This window comes from Cherax quadricarinatus, chromosome 4 (genome assembly GCF_038502225.1).
Source record: "Cherax quadricarinatus isolate ZL_2023a chromosome 4, ASM3850222v1, whole genome shotgun sequence".
NCBI lineage: Eukaryota > Metazoa > Arthropoda > Malacostraca > Decapoda > Parastacidae > Cherax > Cherax quadricarinatus.
In genome coordinates, this window is record NC_091295.1 from 29160917 (window position 1) to 29183298 (window position 22382).

Consider the following 22382-nt stretch of genomic DNA (forward strand, 5'->3'; position numbering starts at 1 on the left):
CACTGATACACAGTACATCACCAACACTGATACACAGTACATCACACACACTGATACACAGTACATCACACACACTGATACACAGTACATCACACACACTGATACACAGTACATCACACACACTGATACACAGTACATCACACACACTGATACACAGTACATCACCAACACTGATACACAGTACATCACACACACTGATACACAGTACATCACACACACTGATACACAGTACATCACACACACTGATACACAGTACATCACACACACTGATACACAGTACATCACCAACACTGATACACAGTACATCACAAACACTGATACACAGTACATCACCAACACTGATACACAGTACATCACAAACACTGATACACAGTACATCACACACACTGATACACAGTACGTCACGCACACTGATACACAGTACGTCACACACACTGATACACAGTACATCACCAACACTGATACACAGTACATCACCAACACTGATACACAGTACATCACCAACACTGATACACAGTACATCACACACACTGATACACAGTACATCACACACACTGATACACAGTACATCACACACACTGATACACAGTACGTCACGCACACTGATACACAGTACGTCACACACACTGATACACAGTACATCACCAACACTGATACACAGTACATCACACACACTGATACACAGTACATCAACACTGATACACAGAACGTCACGCACACTGATACACAAACCAGGCCTAGTGTCTAATCGACATGTGCCTAGGACAAAATGGTAACTAACACACACGACGAAGACCAGCGAAGAGGCGGGACCAGGAGCTACGAATCGACCCCTGCAACCACAAATAGGTACACACACCATTTATTACCGTCTACTCCAGTGTTGTGTTGTCCACACCTTCGCTGCGTAGTTGTAATGCATCATATGTAAACAATCTGTTGACATATATATACGTACATATTATAAAGGGGGGAAGGGCTAAACCCTTAGAACAATCTGTTGAGATGACTGCATCCAGCCATTATACCACTAACCTTTATTAACTAACTGATAATGACAGTTACCTGTGCTGCATGTAAGGCGGATTGGATTTCAACCAAGTGTGGAATATTACCATAGGGAATTTTCGAAATAAACGTAATTAACGCAAATACAAAGACAATTATAATTCTTCATTACGTTAATATTCAGAGAATCATGATACCTTGTGTACTCAGTGATAAGTTACGCTCGCTTATGGGCTACCAATCAGCTGTTCTGGGCCCCTAGAGGAAGCATAAGAACAAGAGTGCCCTTCAACGAGCATAACATAGGTAGACGAACAAGAGAACACTACTTATGCTCTGGTCTGAGTGAAAGTGTTGTGACCCTTCCACGCACATTTCGATTTGCTGCGACGAACGAAACTGAGTGGTGCAGGCGGGAACAGTATATACCAAGACTACTGACGATAATCTTGTGAATTGGTGAGTGCTTAGTTTATCACTGTGTTTACTAATGAATCTAATGGATTTGTGTCGCATATGAGACACCAAAATATAGTGGAGGTGACTACAGCCAGTGTGTAATTACGAACAGTGTTTCTCATGTATCGATCAAAATACTTCATAGAAGCCTTCATAATTCTGGAAAAATAATAATTAAAAAAAAAAAGCTGTTGTGATGTGTTTCTGTGCATGTGTCTGCCACATTATAATAGCATATATTAGGCAAGCATAATCACGAACCGTGAGAATTGGCGTCAGTGGAAATGCCAAGGTGGTAGTGAGTCCAGGGACAAGTGCGTTCCTATGTTGTCTTTGTTGAGACCTCACACTCTCACCCATGAAGGATATATATACCGACATTGTGTATCTCCCAGTGTATATGCTTTATATTCATATCACTGACCCGTGAAGGATATATACATCGACCATTGTCTATCTCCCAATATATGTACTGTAATCCACATCACACTCCCTCACCCATGAAGGTGATATGATGGCTATTAAAATCTTCGTGACAGGAGGTGAACAGGCTACAAGCAGCTTTAATTACCCTCATGTAGTCGATAAGCTTCAAAGCTATAAATAATCGATCGCGAGCGCTCTCAGCTCACACACGAGGTCCGGGAGATCGATCCCCGGTACGGTTGGAAACATTAGGTCGTGTTTCCTTAAGACACCTGCTGTCCAATGTTCATTCAACAGTAATATGAGTTAGTTGACTGGTGTGGGTCGCATCATGGGACGAAACTGACCTAATTTGCCCGAAATGCTCTGTATAACAAAGGGCTTTGTATATAGCAGTATGTCATTGATGTCAACTGTGCCTGTATACCTTGTACATGTACTTGTAGAAATAAAAGATATTGCATGTCATATAAAAGATTGGAACCACAAGGACACCCAGTGTAAATATATCACATTATTTGAACACTGGGTTATCCTGTTATTCTAGGTTAAACCTATATAATGTACTGTGTGTGCTCATTGACCTGTGTGTCCATAAGACCACTGACAAAATTTAAACTTATTTATGAGACTTAACACACTTTCTCACACTGTATATATTCTCCCATGAACAAAACACCGCCCATACTAACATAAAAAATTTAAATATACAACTAAATCAAAGCCATTTATAATATTCACGACTATATCAAAGCAATATAACTCAAAGCTAAATCAAAGCAATATAATTCAAAGCTAAATCAAAGCAATATAACTCTAAGCTAAATCAAAGCAATATAACTCAAAGCAATGTCAAAGTATTGCAGCTGCAAAAATTATTAAATTTCTATTTTTACATTATAATACAATCCACTGTGTTAGTGAGGGACTTTTGCTCCAGTGAATTTAACTTTATCTTCCCTTCCTCGGCTCGAACCTGTTTGCTTGCCATTCACTCAAACGCTGTATGACCTACAGGTTTATTGCTCCCCTGTGAATGTGATAATAAGTGACTGTACTTGTCTCAAGTAATATACAATGTGACTTCCCATTTGTATCAAATAGGTTCTGATAGGCTTTATCTCTACTGTTCGTTGTGGGACCTGCATTTTCACTTATAGAATTACTGGCTGAGGCTTCATAAACATTACATGTGTCACTCCATTATATATTGTATGAGTGTATTATTTTTCACTAACATGGTATACACATTAGTCCTTGAGTGAGTGACACTGGCAGCCATAAGACAGGTGAACCCAGCTAAGGTATCATAGTCTGCAAATTCAACGGGATACAAAGTATTTTTTTCTATATATTTTTTTTACTTTTGGTTATTGAATCATCACGCATCATCGCTGAATTAATTTCTGTATTGGATGTTTTAACCAGAATTAACATATACAGTATACGTGTGTGACTCAGGTTGTCAGGGATAGAAAATGTACTTTTAATGCCATTCTCTAATTTATTGACAAATTTTCTTTGGCTTGGCAGGAGCTACAAAAACTCATTGGTCATGCTTTTAAAATTAAGAGTCCAGCAATATAACTTTATTAATGTCCTCGGTATATTATATTTTTGGCATATTAAGTAATTTAAGCATATTCTGCTCGGAGCTGTTCTCAGTGCCGAGTGACTACTTTTTTTTATTGTAATTCGTTTAACGTCCGTGATCTCATTTGTTCAGAGACCTTAGAAAAATATTTTTGACCATGTTAAATAAAGTTTTATGATTTCTAACGGTATCAATCAAAACATTGGTAGAATGCGCCATGCCAGCGGCATCGCTCGAATGCACCTACTGCCTTCCTTATGTTTCAGTGTTTTTCGTCTATTTTTGTTTTATTTCGAACTACGCAGATCACTTTTTTTTGTCATATTATTAATCAGGGAAAAAATTAATGCGCAGATAAAACACTCTTACTAATAAATTTAGTATTGCATAAATTATCCTCAACTCTGCCTGCACTTGGTTTTTTTTAGAGTGTATAAACAGAGATAAACATTGGAAAACGTTAGATTGTCTACGACAACGTCACACAAGGTCTGCCCAGCTGGGCGGTTGCGTCAACTAACACAATACACAAAAGCCTTACAGCCTTGTGTGACTAAGATCTAAAATGTGACTAATATTACCTGCTAGTCAAATGAGTGAGGCATCTTGCCTCCCTAAAATGTTTATATATTACGCGTGGTCATTACCGCCAGCATCGGGGGTCTGGTCATCACCAAGATTTATGAAGGATGAGGTTAATCATAGAACTGATGAGGGAAAAAAAGGTGACTGGTGCATTGAGGTATATGTGGAGACAAAAAACATTATCTATGGAGGCAAAGAAGGGAATGTATGAAAGTATAGTGGTACCAACACTCTTATATGGGTGTGAAGCTTGGGTTGTAAATGCAGCAGCGAGGAGGCGGTTGGAGGCAGTGGAGATGTTGTCTAAGGGCAATGTGTGGTGTAAATATTATGCAGAAAATTCGGAGTGTGGAAATTAGGAGGTGTGGAGTTAATAAAAGTGTTAGTCAGAGGGCTGAAGAGGGGTTGTTGAGGTGGTTTGGTCATTTAGAAAGAATGGATCAAAGTAGAATGACATGGAGAGCGTATAAATCTGTAGAAGGAAGGCAGGGTAGGGGTCGTCCTCGTAAAGGTTGGAAGGAAGGGGTAAGGGAGGTTTTTGTGGGCGAGGGACTTGGACTTCCAGTAGGCGTGCATGAGCGTGTTCGATAGGAGTGAATGGAAACGAATGGTATTTGGGACCTGACGATCTGTTGGAGTGTGAGCAGGGTAATATTTAGTGAAGGGATTCAGGGAAACCGGTTATTTTTATATAGCCAGACTTGAGTCCTGGAAATGGGAAGTACAATGTCTGCACTCTAAAGGAGGGGTTCGGGATATTGGCAGTTTGGAGGGATATGTTGTAGAACAGGACGATAATAAACTGTGCACTATTAGGGTCACAAGTGACATGGTCCTTAGGCAAATAGATAAATTGAAACCTAACAAATCCCCAGGCCCTGATGAACTGTATGCAAGGGTTCTAAAGGAATGTAAAGAGGAGCTTAGCACACCTTTGGCTAATCTTTTCAACATATCACTACAAACTGGCATGGTGCCAGATAAGTGGAAAATGGCAAATGTGATACCTATTTTCAAAACAGGTGACAGGTCCTTAGCTTCGAACTATAGACCAATAAGCCTAACCTCCATAGTGGGAAAATTTATGGAATCAATAATTGCCGAGGCAGTTCGTAGCCACCTTGAAAAGCATAAATTAATCAACGAATCTCAGCATGGTTTTACAAAGGGGCGTTCCTGCCTTACGAATTTATTAACTTTTTTCACTAAGGTATTTGAGGAGGTAGATCATGGTAATGAATATGATATTGTGTATATGGACTTCAGTAAGGCTTTTGACAGGGTCCCACATCAGAGACTATTGAGGAAAATTAAAGCACATGGAATAGGAGGAGAAATTTTTTCCTGGATAGAGGCATGGTTGACAAATAGGCGGCAGAGAGTTTGCATAAATGGGGAGAAATCAGAGTGGGGAAGCGTCACGAGCGGTGTTCCACAGGGGTCAGTGTTGGGCCCCCTGCTGTTCACAATCTACATAAACGACATAGATGAGGGCATAAAGAGCGACATCGGCAAGTTTGCCGATGACACCAAAATAGGCCGTCGAATTCATTCTGACGAGGACATTCGAGCACTCCAGGAAGATTTGAATAGACTGATGCAGTGGTCGGAGAAGTGGCAGATGCAGTTTAATATAGACAAATGCAAAGTTCTAAATGTTGGACAGGACAATAACCATGCCACATATAAACTAAATAATGTAGATCTTAATATTACGGATTGCGAAAAAGATTTAGGAGTTCTGGTTAGCAGTAATCTGAAACCAAGACAACAGTGCATAAGTGTTCGCAATAAAGCTAATAGAATCCTTGGCTTCATATCAAGAAGCATAAATAATAGGAGTCCTCAGGTTGTTCTTCAACTCTATACATCCTTGGTTAGGCCTCATTTAGATTATGCTGCACAGTTTTGGTCACCGTATTACAGAATGGATATAAATTCTCTGGAAAATGTACAAAGGAGGATGACAAAGATGATCCCATGTATCAGAAACCTTCCCTATGAGGATAGACTAAGGGCCCTGTAACTGCACTCTCTAGAAAGACGTAGAATTAGGGGGGATATGATTGAGGTGTATAAATGGAAGACAGGAATAAATAAAGGGGATGTAAATAGTGTGCTGAAAATATCTAGCCTAGACAGGACTCGCAGCAATGGTTTTAAGTTGGAAAAATTCAGATTCAGGAAGGATATAGGAAAGTACTGGTTTGGTAATAGAGTTGTGGATGAGTGGAACAGACTCCCAAGTACCGTTATAGAGGCCAGAACGTTGTGTAGCTTTAAAAATAGGTTGGATAAATACATGAGTAGATGTGGGTGGGTGTGAGTTAGACCTGATAGCTTGTGCTAACAGGTCGGTTGCCGTGTTCCTCCCTTAAGTCAATGTGACCTGACCTGACTAGGTTGGGTGCATTGGCTTAAGCCGGTAGGAGACTTGGACCTGCCTCGCATGGGCCAGTAGGCCTTCTGCAGTGTTCCTTCGTTCTTATGTTCTTATGTTCTTATATCCTTCTAAACTGTTGTGTTCTGAGCACCTCTGCAAAAAGAGTGATTATGTGTGAGTGGGATGAAAGTGGAATGATGAAAGTATTTTTTTTGGGGGGGGGATTTTCTTTCTTTTTGGGTTACCCTGCTTCGGTGGGAGACGGCCGACTTGTTAATATATATATATATATATATATATATATATATATATATATATATATATATATATATATATATATATATATATATATATATATATATATATATATATATAATATATATATATATATATATATATATATAACTTTTTTGGGTTATCCTAGGTAATTTACACATATATTATAGTATATATGATAACTCACGAAATCGTAATGACACGATTGCAAACCCCACCCGTGGTATGGTTTATGTATGATAATTGTGTTTATGTGTACCTGTACGTAAATAACTCGCATATATACATATACTAAGAGGTATGTAGTAGGAGACAGTTTGATCCGTTAATTTGTTTTAGTATGAATGGATCCACAGCTGTGATACACCAGAAGTTACTTACTTGTCACTGACTGAGTTTTCCCTGGAAAAGAAAAAACAAGTTTGAGTAGATGCTTTACAAATACATCACCACTGAAGATTGTATGATTAAGTAATTAGTTTATTTAGTTGTTGGCTCAATGTTCGAGTTTGTTAGGCGAGGTAACCATCTAAGTTACAAGGTTAACTGTCTTGGAGGAAGCAACGGTTGCTCCCACCTAGTACATCTAGTTACCACAAGTTAACAGTAGTAACTAGATGCACTACGGTCACTGCGCGATCCAAGAAAGGTATCCCCATATTCCACAAGCCCAGCCTCCTCTGCCTCAGTACGCGCAAAAAGGAATAATGCAGTGGTGATTGAATTCTAGTGGAGCAAAATATAAAAGTAGGTATCCACGTATGCACGGACGTATATACGTTTTTGGATTTGCATGTATATGCGTCTGCATATGTATGCATTTATGAATGTACACTTTATATATATGCATGTTTATGTATGTGTGTATGTGCATGAATGCATGTATTCTTTTTGGAATGTATGTACACTAATATATGAATGTGCATATGTAGGTATATGTCTATACATATTTATGTATCCTTATGTTTGTGTATTTGTCTGCTAATATACACATATATACGCGTGCATATGTATACGTGTGCATATATATGTGTGTATATGTACTGCATGTGTGTGAATGTATTAACAGTTAAGGCAATCACTGAGCAGTGCTGGAGTGTAAGTCACTTGCGTTAACCTCTGTATGAATATTAATGTCGGGGTTCGGTGGATAAAACTTATTTTTGCCAGATTTTCCCCATTTGTATAACTTCTGTACATTTCTTTGTCCCGTTTATAATATTAAGGGAATCAGTAGACCATAATAATGAAAGTTGGTATCCAAACAGAAAGGCATTCTTTAGTAATTGATCTGAATGCAATAATTCCAAATTTTTTTAGGTATTCAGTAAAATTTCATGATTTATAGACTGTATCCTTAATAATATTGTGTAGCTAATCAGAAGCATTCTTTAGTTATTGAATAAAAATTAATATCACTATTCAATAAAATTGGCAAATTGGCATGTATGTCACCCAATAGCAGCGTGAGTCTTGTGTTCAGAAAATCACACCAGTGGTGAAAATTTGAAGCCGATCAGATAAGTTATTCTCCAGTTATGGCAGGGATTTCAGCAGTCCTTTTTTAACTATTTTACTACATTAATAAATTTGCCTACATGCAAATAAAGCTTAATGGGTACTCTCTTGGCCGTAAGAGGTATCGCCCATTAAACATTGAAGCTGTTCAGTAGAGGTAAACTGAAATTACTTAACCTGATTTAACAGTATGATTAAATCTGCTCCTACATGCTTAAATTTGACTCCCCGCCGCCGTCGAATTAGTAAGCATCTTTTTGAATGTTCGAAGCTCCGCCAATGAGAGTTTTGGAAGTTATCTAAACCATTATGGGATACATGTACTGGGAATGGTTCAACAATTTTCGTCATAGGGCAAGCGAACATACCATTTGTTCAAGAATTTGGTCCTCGTTACCGTGCACAAGTGTTGAAAATTTGAAGACGATGGGACGAGGCGCTCTCGAGTTACAAGCTAAATAAAAACTAAAGTTGCAGGAAGACAAAATAGGGAAAAAAATCTTGCAACCTAACAACCTAATAACATTCTAACACTGTCTAGTACTGGGCAATAGGCGGGTAAGTATTCAGTAAATAGATAGAAAATAACATAGTCAATATTTAGAGAAAATTACAATATACAAATGCGAAACAAGATTCCCTGGGCCTATATACACTAAAATTTTAATGTGTGTATGCGGGAGGGGGGGGGTGACGAGGACGAGAGTGGCCTTTTTCAGCAAGAACGGTCTAGTAAGCCGAATAAAAAAAAAAACTTTTTATTAAATTCGCAGATACAGTAACGCGAATTAACACAGCATAGTTTTTTTTTTCGTTTTGCCCCAAAATTAGCTTCGTGAACTAACTAAACCTTGATCAAATTTACGTAATGTCGTGCAGCTTAATCCTACTCAGCATATCCAAAGTTAGTGACGTATATTAAAATTTTGGGATGTTCAGACTAATTTTGCGAAGCAATAACGAAAGCGAGGTGTGCTAGGCTAAACCATCGTTGTTGAGGAAGCGAAGTCAGTCAGTTGTGTTGTTAAGGCACCTGAAATATATATATATATATATATATATATATATATATATATATATATATATATATATATATATATAATATAGGAAGGTACCACCTCTAGAACTTTACTGGGGACCCTCATCCTCAGAGAAGATAAACTAATAAACGTACCTCAGAAAAACTCAGGTTCTCCCCGGAGTTGTTTTAATATTTTCTTCTCTTACCATCCCCGATAAGTTATGTTATATGTGTACTTTATTAATAGATAGACCACACACACACACACACACCGTGTGTGTGTGTAGCCTAGAAAGTGACGTAGTGGAGGCGGGAACCATACATAGTTTTAAGGCGAGGTATGATAAAGCTCATGGAGCGGGGAGAGAGAGGGCCTAGTAGCAACCGGTGAAGAGGCGGGGCCAGGATCTAGGACTCGACCCCTGCAACCACAAATAGGTGAGTACAAATAGGTGAGTACACACACACACACACACACACACATATATATATATATATATATATGTACATATGTATATGTATATATATATATATATATATATATATATATATATATACAGGTAGTAGGTTGGTAGACAGCAACCACCCAGGGAAGTACTACCGTCCTGCCAGATGACTGTGAAACAAAAACCTGTAACTGTTTTGCATGATGGTAGGATTGCTGGTTTCTTTTTCTGTCTCATAAACACGCTAGATAACAGGGATATCTTGCTACTCCTACTTACACTTTGGTCACACTTCACAGACACGCACATGCATATATATATATATACATACATCTAGGTTTTTCTCCTTTTTCTAAATAGCTCTTGTTCTTTTTTATTTCTTCTATTGTCCATGGGGAAGTGGAAAAGAATCTTTCCTCCGTAAGCCATGCGTGTCGTATGAGGCGACTAAAATGCCGGGAGCAATGGGCTAGTAACCCCTTCTCCTGTATACATTTACTAAAAAAGAGAAGAAGAAAAACTTTATAAAACTGGGATGCTTAAATGTGCGTGGATGTAGTGCGGATGACAAGAAACAGATGGAATGAAAAGAAGTTGGATGTCCTGGCTCTAAGCGAAACAAAGCTGAAGGGGGTAGGAGAGTTTCAGTGGGGGGAAATAAATGGGATTGGTAGGGGTCGGCCTAGGAAGGGTTGGAGGGAGGGGGTAAAGGAGGTTTTGTGTGCGAGGGGCTTGGACTTCCAGCAGGCATGCGTGAGCGTGTTTGATAGGAGTGAATGGAGACAAATGGTTTTTAATACTTGACGTGCTGTTGGAGTGTGAGCAAAGTAACATTTATGAAGGGATTCAGGGAAACCGGCAGGCCGGACTTGAGTCCTGGAGATGGGAAGTATAGTGCCTGCACTCTGAAGGAGGGGTGTTAATGTTGCAGTTTAAAAACTGTAGTGTAAAGCACCCTTCTGGCAAGACAGTGATGGAGTGAATGATGGTGAAAGTTTTTCTTTTTCGGGCCACCCTGCCTTGGTGGGAATCGGCCAGTGTGATAATAAAAAAAATAATAAAATATATATATTATATAATATATATATATATATATATATATATATATTATATGTATATATATATATAATACTTAGATGATCATTTGTGATGCTAGTGTACTCTCTTATGATTGCTAATGATCACTTGAACATCCCGTGTTCACCTGGACCTCCTAGTGTTTACCTTGTCCTTCCCTTTGTTCATCCGGACAATCCCTGTGTTCACTTAAATCTCCCCTGTGTTCACATGGACTTCCCTGTGTTCACCTGAACCTCCCTTTGTTCACGTGGGCCTCAATGTGTTTACTTGAACCTCCCCTTTCTAATTCCTTGACAACCCGCCGTTAAGTATGGTGGGTTATCTAGAATAATGTAGCACACTCATATCATGTGATGTTATCTTTTAATCTTTAAGGTGTGACCGGAAAAAGGCCTCAGACAGATGACCCAAAGCTCCAGTGGTGGGTCATAACATGGCTTAGGACCGTGGCAGCGAGCATTTGGATGGGGGGAAAGAAGCATAAATGAATTTTATTGAGAATGGGCTTCTTCAGAATAAGCCATTTCGCAGGCAAACCTCAATAAAGTTCCTCTCGTCAAACCGGGAATATAGAGATAGACACTATAATAACCTATGTGGTATGTCAAGATATCTTATTAATGAAAATAAGATACCATATATATTAAGCGTATTTCCTAAATTTGCTTGCAACAGATACATGAACTACATATATAAATCCAAATGTACTCCTGTAAACCCTTTAGGGGCCTAGTTCCTAGGCCTTTTGTGTATCCATATGTTCTTGCGCTACCGTCCACAGGATGGCTATGGGCTGCACAATAATTTAACGGCTTCGGAGGTAAAATATAAAAAATCTCTTCAACTCTGTTTTTAGCTACTTGTCGGATTTACGTCACTTGTCTCCAGAACCCATTCGTCTTGTTCCTTTACATAACTTACCAGAGAATGGTGCGTTGGGCCTGGATATTGATGTTTGTAATCTAAAGATACGAAGTGTTGCACATGTGTCTTATCTGTCAACTTGACGGTACTGTATACAATGATAATATTATACTACTTTCCTGAGGTGAACCTCAAACTACCTCCTTAGTTAAGCAAAATTTGGTTGAGAGGCAACTCCTTTAAGGTAGGTTTGCCGGAGCGTCTTAGTCGGTGATGTATACTGTTCTAGCATAGAACTGTGATGTGTGTTGCTCTATCATAGAACTGTGATGTGTGTTGCTCTATCAGAACTGTGATGTGTGTTGCTCTATCATAGAACTGTGATGTGTGTTGCTCTATCATAGAACTGTGATGTGTGTTGCTCTATCAGAACTGTGATGTGTGTTGCTCTATCATAGAACTGTGATGTGTGTTGCTCTATCATGGAACTGTGATGTGTGTTGCTCTATCATAGAACTGTGATGTGTGTTGCTCTATCATAGAACTGTGATGTGTGTTGCTCTATCAGAACTGTGATGTGTGTTGCTCTATCATAGAACTGTGATGTGTGTTGCTCTATCATAGAACTGTGATGTGTGTTGCTCTATCATAGAACTGTGATATGTGTTGCTCTATCATAGAACTGTGATGTGTGTTGTTCTACCATGAAATTGTGATGTGTTCTATCACAGAACTGTGATGTGTACCTACCTGGAGGGCATTCCGGGGATCAACGCCTCCGCGGTCTGATCCACGACCAGGCCTCCCGGTGGATCAGAACCTGATCAACGAGGCTGTTACTGCTGGCCGCATGTAGTCAAACGTACGAACCACAGCCCGGCTGATCCGGCACTGATTTTAGATATCTATCCAGCTCCCTCTTGAAGACAACCAGGGATCTATTGGTAATTCCCCTTATGGCTGGTGGGAGGCTGTTGAACACTCTTGGGCCCTGGACACTTATTGTGTTTTCTCTTAGTGTACCAGTGACGCCCCTACTTTTCACTGGGGGTATGTTACATCGCCTGCCAAGTCTTTTACTTTCGTAAGGAGTGATTTCTTTGTGCAGATTAGCGACCAGTTCTTCCAGAATCTTGCAGGTGTAGATTATGATGTATCTCTCTCGCCTGCGCTCTAGTGAGTACAAGTCAAGTGCTTCCAAGCGTTCCCAGTAGTCAAGGTGTTTGATGGAACTTATACGTGCAGTAAAGGTTCTCTGTACATTCTCTAGATCTGCAATTTCACCTGCCTTGAATGGAGATGTTAATGTACAGCAGTATTCCAGCCTAGAGAGAATAAAGTGATTTAAAAAGGATCATCACTGGCTTAGCATCTCTTGTCTTGAATGAATGTATCGTTCAGTCATAGGACTGTGATGTATATTGTCCTATCAGAGAACCGTGAGGATATCCTTCCAAGTATTGATAAACTATATTATGCTCTACTGAACGTAATTTGTCTATAAAAGACTAAGCTGGGTAGAACCTTCCCTTCTTAGAGGGGTGTCTTGTTGTTGTTGAAGAACTATAAGCGAAGGAATTAGAACTTTGCTCTTCTTTCTGGAATCAAACCTAATTACCTCTCATTCCCAGGAGCTGTGCTACCCCTACGGGTTTAGCACTTCTCATAATATAATTATCATATTCATTAATACTATTTTTTCCGTAGTGATGTGAGTTCTTTGTATGATGTCTTACTCCTGGCCTGGTGACACCTCACGGTGGTGCTGGTGACACCTCACGGTGGTGCTGGTGACACCTCACGGTGGTGCTGGTGACACCTCACGGTGGTGCTGGTGACACCTCACGGTGGTGCTGGTGACACCTCACGGTGGTGCTGGTGACACCTCACGGTGGTGCTGGTGACACCTCACGGTAGTGCTGGTGACACCTCACGGTGGTGCTGGTGACAGGCCTCACGGTGGTGCTGGTGACAGACCTCACGGTGGTGCTGGTGACAGACCTCATGGTGGTGCTGATGACAGACCTCACGGTGGTGCTGGTGACAGACCTCACGGTGGTGCTGGTGACAGACCTCACGGTGGTGCTGGTGACAGACCTCACGGTGGTGCTGGTGACACCTCACGGTGGTGCTGGTGACAGACCTCACGGTGGTGCTGATGATAGACCTCACGGTGGTGCTGGTGACAGACCTCACGGTGGTGCTGGTGACAGACCTCACGGTGGTGCTGGTGACAGACCTCACGGTGGTGCTGGTGACAGAACTCACGGTGTTGCTGGTGACAGACCTCACGGTGGTGCTGGTGACAGACCTCACGGTAGTGCTGATGACAGACCTCACGGTGGTGCTGGTGATAGACCTCACGGTGGTGCTGGTGACACCTCACGGTGGTGCTGGTGATAGACCTCACGGTGGTGCTGGTGACAGACCTCACGGTGGTGCTGGTGACGGACCTCACGGTGGTGCTGGTGACAGACCTCACAGTGGTGCTGGTGACAGACTTCACAGTGGTGCTGGTGATAGACCTCATGGTGGTGCTGGTGACAGACCTCACGGTGGTGCTGGTGACAGACCTCACGGTGGTGCTGGTGATAGACCTCACGGTGGTGCTGGTGACAGACCTCACAGTGGTGCTGGTGATAGACCTCACGGTGGTGCTGGTGACAGACCTCACGGTGGTGCTGGTGACAGACCTCACGGTGGTGCTGGTGACAGACCTCACGGTGGTGCTGGTGACAGGCCTCACGGTGGTGCTGGTGACAGGCCTCACGGTGGTGCTGGTGACAGACCTCACGGTGGTGCTGGTGACAGACCTCACGGTGGTGCTGATGACAGACCTCACGGTGGTGCTGGTGATAGACCTCACGGTGGTGCTGGTGACACCTCACGGTGGTGCTGGTGATAGACCTCACGGTGGTGCTGGTGACAGACCTCACGGTGGTGCTGGTGACGGACCTCACGGTGGTGCTGGTGACAGACCTCACAGTGGTGCTGGTGACAGACCTCACGGTGGTGCTGGTGATAGACCTCATGGTGGTACTGGTGACAGACCTCACGGTGGTGCTGGTGACAGACCTCACGGTGGTGCTGGTGATAGACCTCACGGTGGTGCTGGTGACAGACCTCACAGTGGTGCTGGTGAGAGACCTCACGGTGGTGCTGGTGACAGACCTCACGGTGGTGCTGGTGACAGACCTCACGGTGGTGCTGGTGACGGACCTCACGGTGGTGCTGGTGACAGGCCTCACGGTGGTGCTGGTGACAGACCTCACGGTGGTGCTGGTGACAGACCTCACGGTGGTGCTGATGACAGACCTCACGGTGGTGCTGGTGATAGACCTCACGGTGGTGCTGGTGACACCTCACGGTGGTGCTGGTGATAGACCTCACGGTGGTGCTGGTGACAGACCTCACGGTGGTGCTGGTGACAGACCTCACAGTGGTGCTGGTGACAGACCTCACGGTGGTGCTGGTGACAGACCTCACGGTGGTGCTGGTGATAGACCTCACGGTGGTGCTGGTGAGACACCTCACGATGGTGCTGGTGATAGACCTCACGGTGGTGCTGGTGACAGACCTCACGGTGGTGCTGGTGACAGACCTCACGGTGGTGCTGGTGACAGACCTCACAGTGGTGCTGGTGACAGACCTCACGGTGGTGCTGGTGATAGACCTCACGGTGGTGCTGGTGATAGACCTCACGGTGGTGCTGGTGAGAGACCTCACGGTGGTGCTGGTGACAGACCTCACGGTGGTGCTGGTGACAGACCTCACGGTGGTGCTGGTGACAGACCTCACGGTGGTGCTGATGATAGACCTCACGGTGGTGCTGGTGACAGACCTCACGGTGGTGCTGGTGACAGACCTCACGGTGGTGCTGGTGACAGACCTCACGGTGGTGCTGGTGACGGACCTTACGGTGGTGCTGGTGACAGGCCTCACGGTGGTGCTGGTGAGAGACCTCACGGTGGTGCTGGTGACAGACCTCACGGTGGTGCTGATGACAGACCTCACGGTGGTGCTGGTGATAGACCTCACGGTGGTGCTGGTGACACCTCACGGTGGTGCTGGTGATAGACCTCACGGTGGTGCTGGTGACGGACCTCACGGTGGTGCTGGTGACAGACCTCACAGTGGTGCTGGTGACAGACTTCACAGTGGTGCTGGTGATAGACCTCATGGTGGTGCTGGTGATAGACCTCACGGTGGTGCTGGTGACAGACCTCACGGTGGTTCTGGTGACAGACCTCACGGTGGTGCTGGTGATAGACCTCACGGTGGTGCTGGTGACAGACCTCACAGTGGTGTTGGTGATAGACCTCACGGTGGTGCTGGTGACAGACCTCACGGTGGTGCTGGTGACAGACCTCACGGTGGTGCTGGTGATAGACCTCACGGTGGTGCTGGTGACAGGCCTCACGGTGGTGCTGGTGACAGACCTCACGGTGGTGCTGGTGACAGACCTCACGGTGGTGCTGATGACAGACCTCACGGTGGTGCTGGTGATAGACCTAACGGTGGTGCTGGTGACACCTCACGGTGGTGCTGGTGATAGACCTCACGGTGGTGCTGGTGACAGACCTCACGGTGGTGCTGGTGACAGACCTCACAGTGGTGCTGGTGACAGACCTCACGGTGGTGCTGGTGACAGACCTCACGGTGGTGCTGGTGATAGACCTCACGGTGGTGCTGGTGATAGACCTCACGGTGGTGCTGGTGAGAGACCTCACGGTGGTGCTGGTGACAGACCTCACGGTGGTGCTGGTGACAGACCTCACGGTGGTGCTGGTGACAGACCTCACGGTGGTGCTGATGATAGACCTCACGGTGGTGCTGGTGACAGACCTCACGGTGGTGCTGGTGACAGACCTCACGGTGGTGCTGGTGACAGACCTCACGGTGGTGCTGGTGACAGACCTCACGGTGGTGCTGGTGACAGGCCTCACGGTGGTGCTGGTGACAGACCTCACGGTGGTGCTGGTGACAGACCTCACGGTGGTGCTGATGACAGACCTCACGGTGGTGCTGGTGATAGACCTCACGGTGGTGCTGGTGACACCTCACGGTGGTGCTGGTCATAGACCTCACGGTGGTGCTGGTGACAGACCTCACGGTGGTGCTGGTGACAGACCTCACAGTGGTGCTGGTGACAGACCTCACGGTGGTGCTGGTGACAGACCTCACGGTGGTGCTGGTGATAGACCTCACGGTGGTGCTGGTGATAGACCTCACGGTGGTGCTGGTGAGAGACCTCACGGTGGTGCTGCTGGTGACAGACCTCACGGTGGTGCTGGTGACAGACCTCACGGTGGTGCTGGTGACACCTCACGGTGGTGCTGGTGACAGACCTCACGGTGGTGCTGATGATAGACCTCACGGTGGTGCTGGTGACAGACCTCACGGTGGTGCTGGTGACAGACCTCACGGTGGTGCTGGTGACAAACCTCACGGTGGTGCTGGTGACAGACCTCACGGTGGTGCTGGTGACAGACCTCACGGTGGTGCTGGTGATAGACCTCACGGTGGTGCTGATGACAGACCTCACGGTGGTGCTGGTGATAGACCTAACGGTGGTCCTGGTGACACCTCACGGTGGTGCTGGTGATAGACCTCACGGTGGTGCTGGTGACAGACCTCACGGTGGTGCTGGTGACAGACCTCACAGTGGTGCTGGTGACAGACCTCACGGTGGTGCTGGTGACAGACCTCACGGTGGTGCTGGTGATAGACCTCACGGTGGTGCTGGTGATAGACCTCACGGTGGTGCTGGTGACAGACCTCACGGTGGTGCTGGTGACAGACCTCACGGTGGTGCTGGTGACAGACCTCACAGTGGTGCTGGTGACAGACCTCACGGTGGTGCTGGTGACAGACCTCACGGTGGTGCTGGTGATAGACCTCACGGTGGTGCTGGTGAGAGACCTCACGGTGGTGCTGGTGACAGACCTCACGGTGGTGCTGGTGACAGACCTCACGGTGGTGCTGGTGACAGACCTCACGGTGGTGCTGGTGATAGACCTCACGGTGGTGCTGGTGACAGACCTCACGGTGGTGCTGGTGACAGACCTCACGGTGGTGCTGGTGACAGACCTCACGGTGGTGCTGGTGACGGACCTTACGGTGGTGCTGGTGACAGGCCTCACGGTGGTGCTGGTGAGAGACCTCACGGTGGTGCTGGTGACAGACCTCACGGTGGTGCTGATGACAGACCTCACGGTGGTGCTGGTGATAGACCTCACGGTGGTGCTGGTGACACCTCACGGTGGTGCTGGTGATAGACCTCACGGTGGTGCTGATGATAGACCTCACGGTGGTGCTGGTGACAGACCTCACAGTGGTGCTGGTGACAGACCTCACGGTGGTGCTGGTGATAGACCTCACGGTGGTGCTGGTGAGAGACCTCACGGTGGTGCTGCTGGTGACAGACCTCACGGTGGTGCTGGGGACAGACCTCACGGTGGTGCTGGTGACACCTCACGGTGGTGCTAGTGACAGACCTCACGGTGGTGCTGATGATAGACCTCACGGTGGTGCTGGTGACAGACCTCACGGTGGTGCTGGTGACAGACCTCACGGTGGTGCTGGTGACAGACCTCACGGTGGTGCTGGTGACAGACCTCACGGTGGTGCTGGTGAGAGACCTCACGGTGGTGCTGGTGACAGACCTCACAGTGGTGCTGGTGATAGACCTCACGGTGGTGCTGATGACAGACCTTACGGTGGTGCTGGTGATAGACCTCACGGTGGTGCTGGTGATAGACCTCACGGTGGTGCTGGTAATAGACCTCACGGTGGTGCTGATGACAGACCTCACGGTGGTGCTGGTGACAGACCTCACGGTGGTGCTGGTGACAGACCTCACGGTGGTGCTGGTGACAGACCTCACGGTGGTGCTGGTGACGGACCTCACGGTGGTGCTGGTGACAGACCTCACGGTGGTGCTGGTGAGAGACCTCACGGTGGTGCTGGTGACAGACCTCACAGTGGTGCTGGTGATAGACCACCTTACACGGTGATAGACCTGCTGGTGACAGGTGGTGCTGGTAATAGACCTCACGGTGGTGCTGATGACAGACCTACAGACCTCACGGTGGTGCTGGTGACAGACTCACGGTGGTGCTGGTGACAGACCTCACGGTGGTGCTGGTGACAGGCCTCACGGTGGTGCTGGTGACAGACCTCACGGTGGTGCTGGAGACAGACCTCACGGTGGTGCTGGTGGTGCTGGTGACAGACCTCACGGTGGTGCTGGTGACAGACCTCACGGTGGTGCTGGTGACAGACCTCACGGTGGTGCTGGTGACAGACCTCACGGTGGTGCTGGTGACAGACCTCACGGTGGTGCTGGTGACAGACCTCACGGTGGTGCTGGTGACAGACCTCACGGTGGTGCTGGTGATAGACCTCACGGTGGTGCTGGTGACAGACCTCACGGTGGTGCTGGTGATAGACCTCACGGTGGTGCTGGTGATAGACCTCACGGTGGTGCTGGTGACAGACCTCACGGTGGTGCTGGTGACAGACCTCACAGTGGTGCTGGTGACAGACCTCACGGTGGTGCTGGTGACAGACCTCACGGTGGTGCTGATGACAGACCTCACGGTGGTGCTGGTGATAGACCTCACGGTGGTGCTGGTGACACCTCACGGTGGTGCTGGTGATAGACCTCACGGTGGTGCTGGTGACAGACCTCACGGTGGTGTGGGTGACAGACCTCACATTGGTGCTGGTGACAGACCTCACGGTGGTGCTGGTGACAGACCTCACGGTGGTGCTGGTGATAGACCTCACGGTGGTGCTGGTGATAGACCTCACGGTGGTGCTAGTGAGAGACCTCACGGTGGTGCTGCTGGTGACAGACCTCACGGTGTTGCTGGTGACAGACCTCACGGTGGTGCTGGTGACACCTCACGGTGGTGCTGGTGACAGACCTCACGGTGGTGCTGATGATAGACCTCACGGTGGTGCTGGTGACAGACCTCATGGTGGTGCTGGTGACAGACCTCACAGTGGTGCTGGTGACAGACCTCACGGTGGTGCTGGTGACAGACCTCACAGTGGTGCTGGTGACAGACCTCACAGTGGTGCTGGTGACAGACCTCACGGTGGTGCTGGTGACAGACCTCACGGTGGTGCTGATGACAGACCTCACGGTGGTGCTGGTGATAGACCTCACGGTGGTGCTGGTGACAGACCTCACGGTGGTGCTGGTGATAGACCTCACGGTGGTGCTGGTGATAGACCTCACGGTGGTGCTGGTGACAGACCTCACGGTGGTGCTGGTGACAGGCCTCACGGTGGTGCTGGTGACAGACCTCACGGTGGTGCTGGTGACAGACCTCACGGTGGTGCTGGTGACAGACCTCACGGTGGTGCTGGTGACAGACCTCACGGTGGTGCTGGTAATAGACCTCACGGTGGTGCTGGTGACAGGCCTCACGGTGGTGCTGGTGACAGACCTCACGGTGGTGCTGGTGACAGACCTCACGGTGGTGCTGGTAATAGACCTCACGGTGGTGCTGGTGACAGGCCTCACGGTGGTGCTGGTGACAGACCTCACGGTGGTGCTGGTGACAGACCTCACGGTGGTGCTGGTGATAGACCTCACGGTGGTGCTGGTGACAAACCTCACGGTGGTGCTGGTGTTATTGTTGCACCTCAATAGCCCCTCTGTGGTCCGGCCTGCAAATTGTTGCAGTGTGAGTCTGCGAACTAACCAGGTATTTTCCTTGTATATTCTCAAAACTGAGGACACAGTCACCTTAATACTGAATATTTATTACATAAGCTCCCAGGCATCTTCCTTCTGTATTTTTCCTTGTCTTGTTTAGAAATATTTTTAGTCTTCTGCGATGACTCTCGTCTTCGCTGTGAGGTTTTCCTCGAAGCGAAGACGAGAGGACCCAGAGAGCGTCCGGGACGCTTATGTGGGTCCATGGACAATTTTGTCAATGGACAATTTTTTTTTTTGAGTTAATTCCTGTTTGAGAATTAACTATGTAAAAAAGAAAATTAGTTTTATGTTAAATTCTGTTAAGGTATCGTTTTTTTTTTCCTTCCAAATAAGTGCAGTATAGTATGGTACCATACATGGTCAGGGAACATACATTCGATGTCCTCATGGTTCGGTTGACAACATCCTCAGTTCACATAATGAGGGAACGGAGATCGATCCCCAGCACCGGGTGAAAAGTTGGGTGCGTCTCCTCACGCTTACTGCCCCTGTTCACCTAGCAGTAAGTAGGTACCTGGAAGTTAATTGACTATTGTGGGTCGCACCCTCGGGGTGTGTTAATAAGACAGACAGTCCCTGATAACACACTGACCTTACTGGGTTATACTAGGTGGCTAACCCTCCTGGTTAAAAATCTGAACAAAATCTTAATTTACCATCGCAGTGAAACAAACCCCCAAGTACAGTTATTCAGGCTAAAACGTTGTGTAGTTTTAAAAATAGGTTAGATAAATACATGAGTGGGTGTGGGTGGGTGTGAGTTGGACCTGACTAGCTTGTGCTGCTGGGTCTGGTGCCGTGCTCCATCCTTGAGTGGAGGTGACCAGACTGGGTGGGTCATTGGGCTAATCTGGGGGGAGGGGTCATTGGGCTAATCCGGGGGGGGGGGACATGGACCTGCTCCGCATAGGTCAGTAGGCCTGTTGCAGTGTTCCTTCTTTCTCATGTTCTTATGTTATGAATGCAGAATAGTTCCTCTTAATGGGAATTAAAGAAAACATCCGCTACCAGCATCAACATTTAACATCGTTTACATCAGGTAACGGTGTATCTTATACTAAATAAACTCCATACATCATCCAAACTTATTAATGTATACATCACTCTACATTAGTAAAATTTTCAATAAAGTTTACTTTTCAGCGGCATTAAAGTTTACTGCTTGTTTTATATTCATAATTTGGATTCATTTTTATAAATATAGTATCAGCAAGTGGCCATTAATTTTTGTTATTCTTTATGGCAGAGGGAAAACTATATTCGGTGTATTACAATAAAATAGTGATTAATTGATTCCAAGAACTGTCAATGCCATTGGTGTTTATATCACTATTTTCACTGATGATGATTACGGCTGTTCTAAAGTATAATTATCGTTATTGATATGGGTATCAGCTAATTTTGATGGTATCAGTATTGGTGCCGACCTAAAGCTGAGTATCGGTATCAGTATCGCAATTTTTTTTAACGCATTTTCAAGATATGGATATTTTGCCTTGAGACTGTTAATGTCTGAAGAATAAGGTTGCTAAAAGAATATTTTTTTAAGTATGCTTTAAAATAGTTCCACTTTAATATCTTTTCTTTTTGTATTGGAACAATATGTAAGATGCCATATCAGTGTAGCCTAAGGGCATTGTTTTGTGTTTATCTGCATTTTCCAAGTTGGGGGGGGGGCCATAATTATATCAGATTCTCAAAGGGGTCCGTGACCCCAAAGAATAGTTTAAGAACTACTGAAGATCGTCCTTCTTGATGAATTTGACACATGTGCAACATCCGGTTATCTTTATTTGTAGATGTTTCGCCAACCATTGGCTTTATCATTACAATGGACGGACGTAAATGGAAGACTCTCGAAGAGACCACCAATCCCCCAGCCTTGTAGAATTATGTACAGTTGCAGATGAGGTGATGAATACTTCCGCTAGGAGGTGGTTCGCACCTTAGTCTTGTCAGTATTGTATGCCAATGATATATCGATCGTC

General features: G+C 45.9%; 1 protein-coding gene across 1 annotated transcript in view; it reads left to right on the plus strand.

Annotated features, from left to right (window-relative positions):
* The first annotated feature begins 1326 nt into the window (after positions 1 to 1326).
* Positions 1327 to 22382, plus strand: part of LOC128684583 (uncharacterized) — a 93663-nt gene continuing 72607 nt past the window's right edge. Inside the window, exon 1 of the mRNA XM_070095537.1 lies at positions 1327 to 1467. The gene's annotated coding sequence lies outside the window, so the exon portion shown is untranslated. The remainder of the gene's footprint in view (positions 1468 to 22382) is intronic.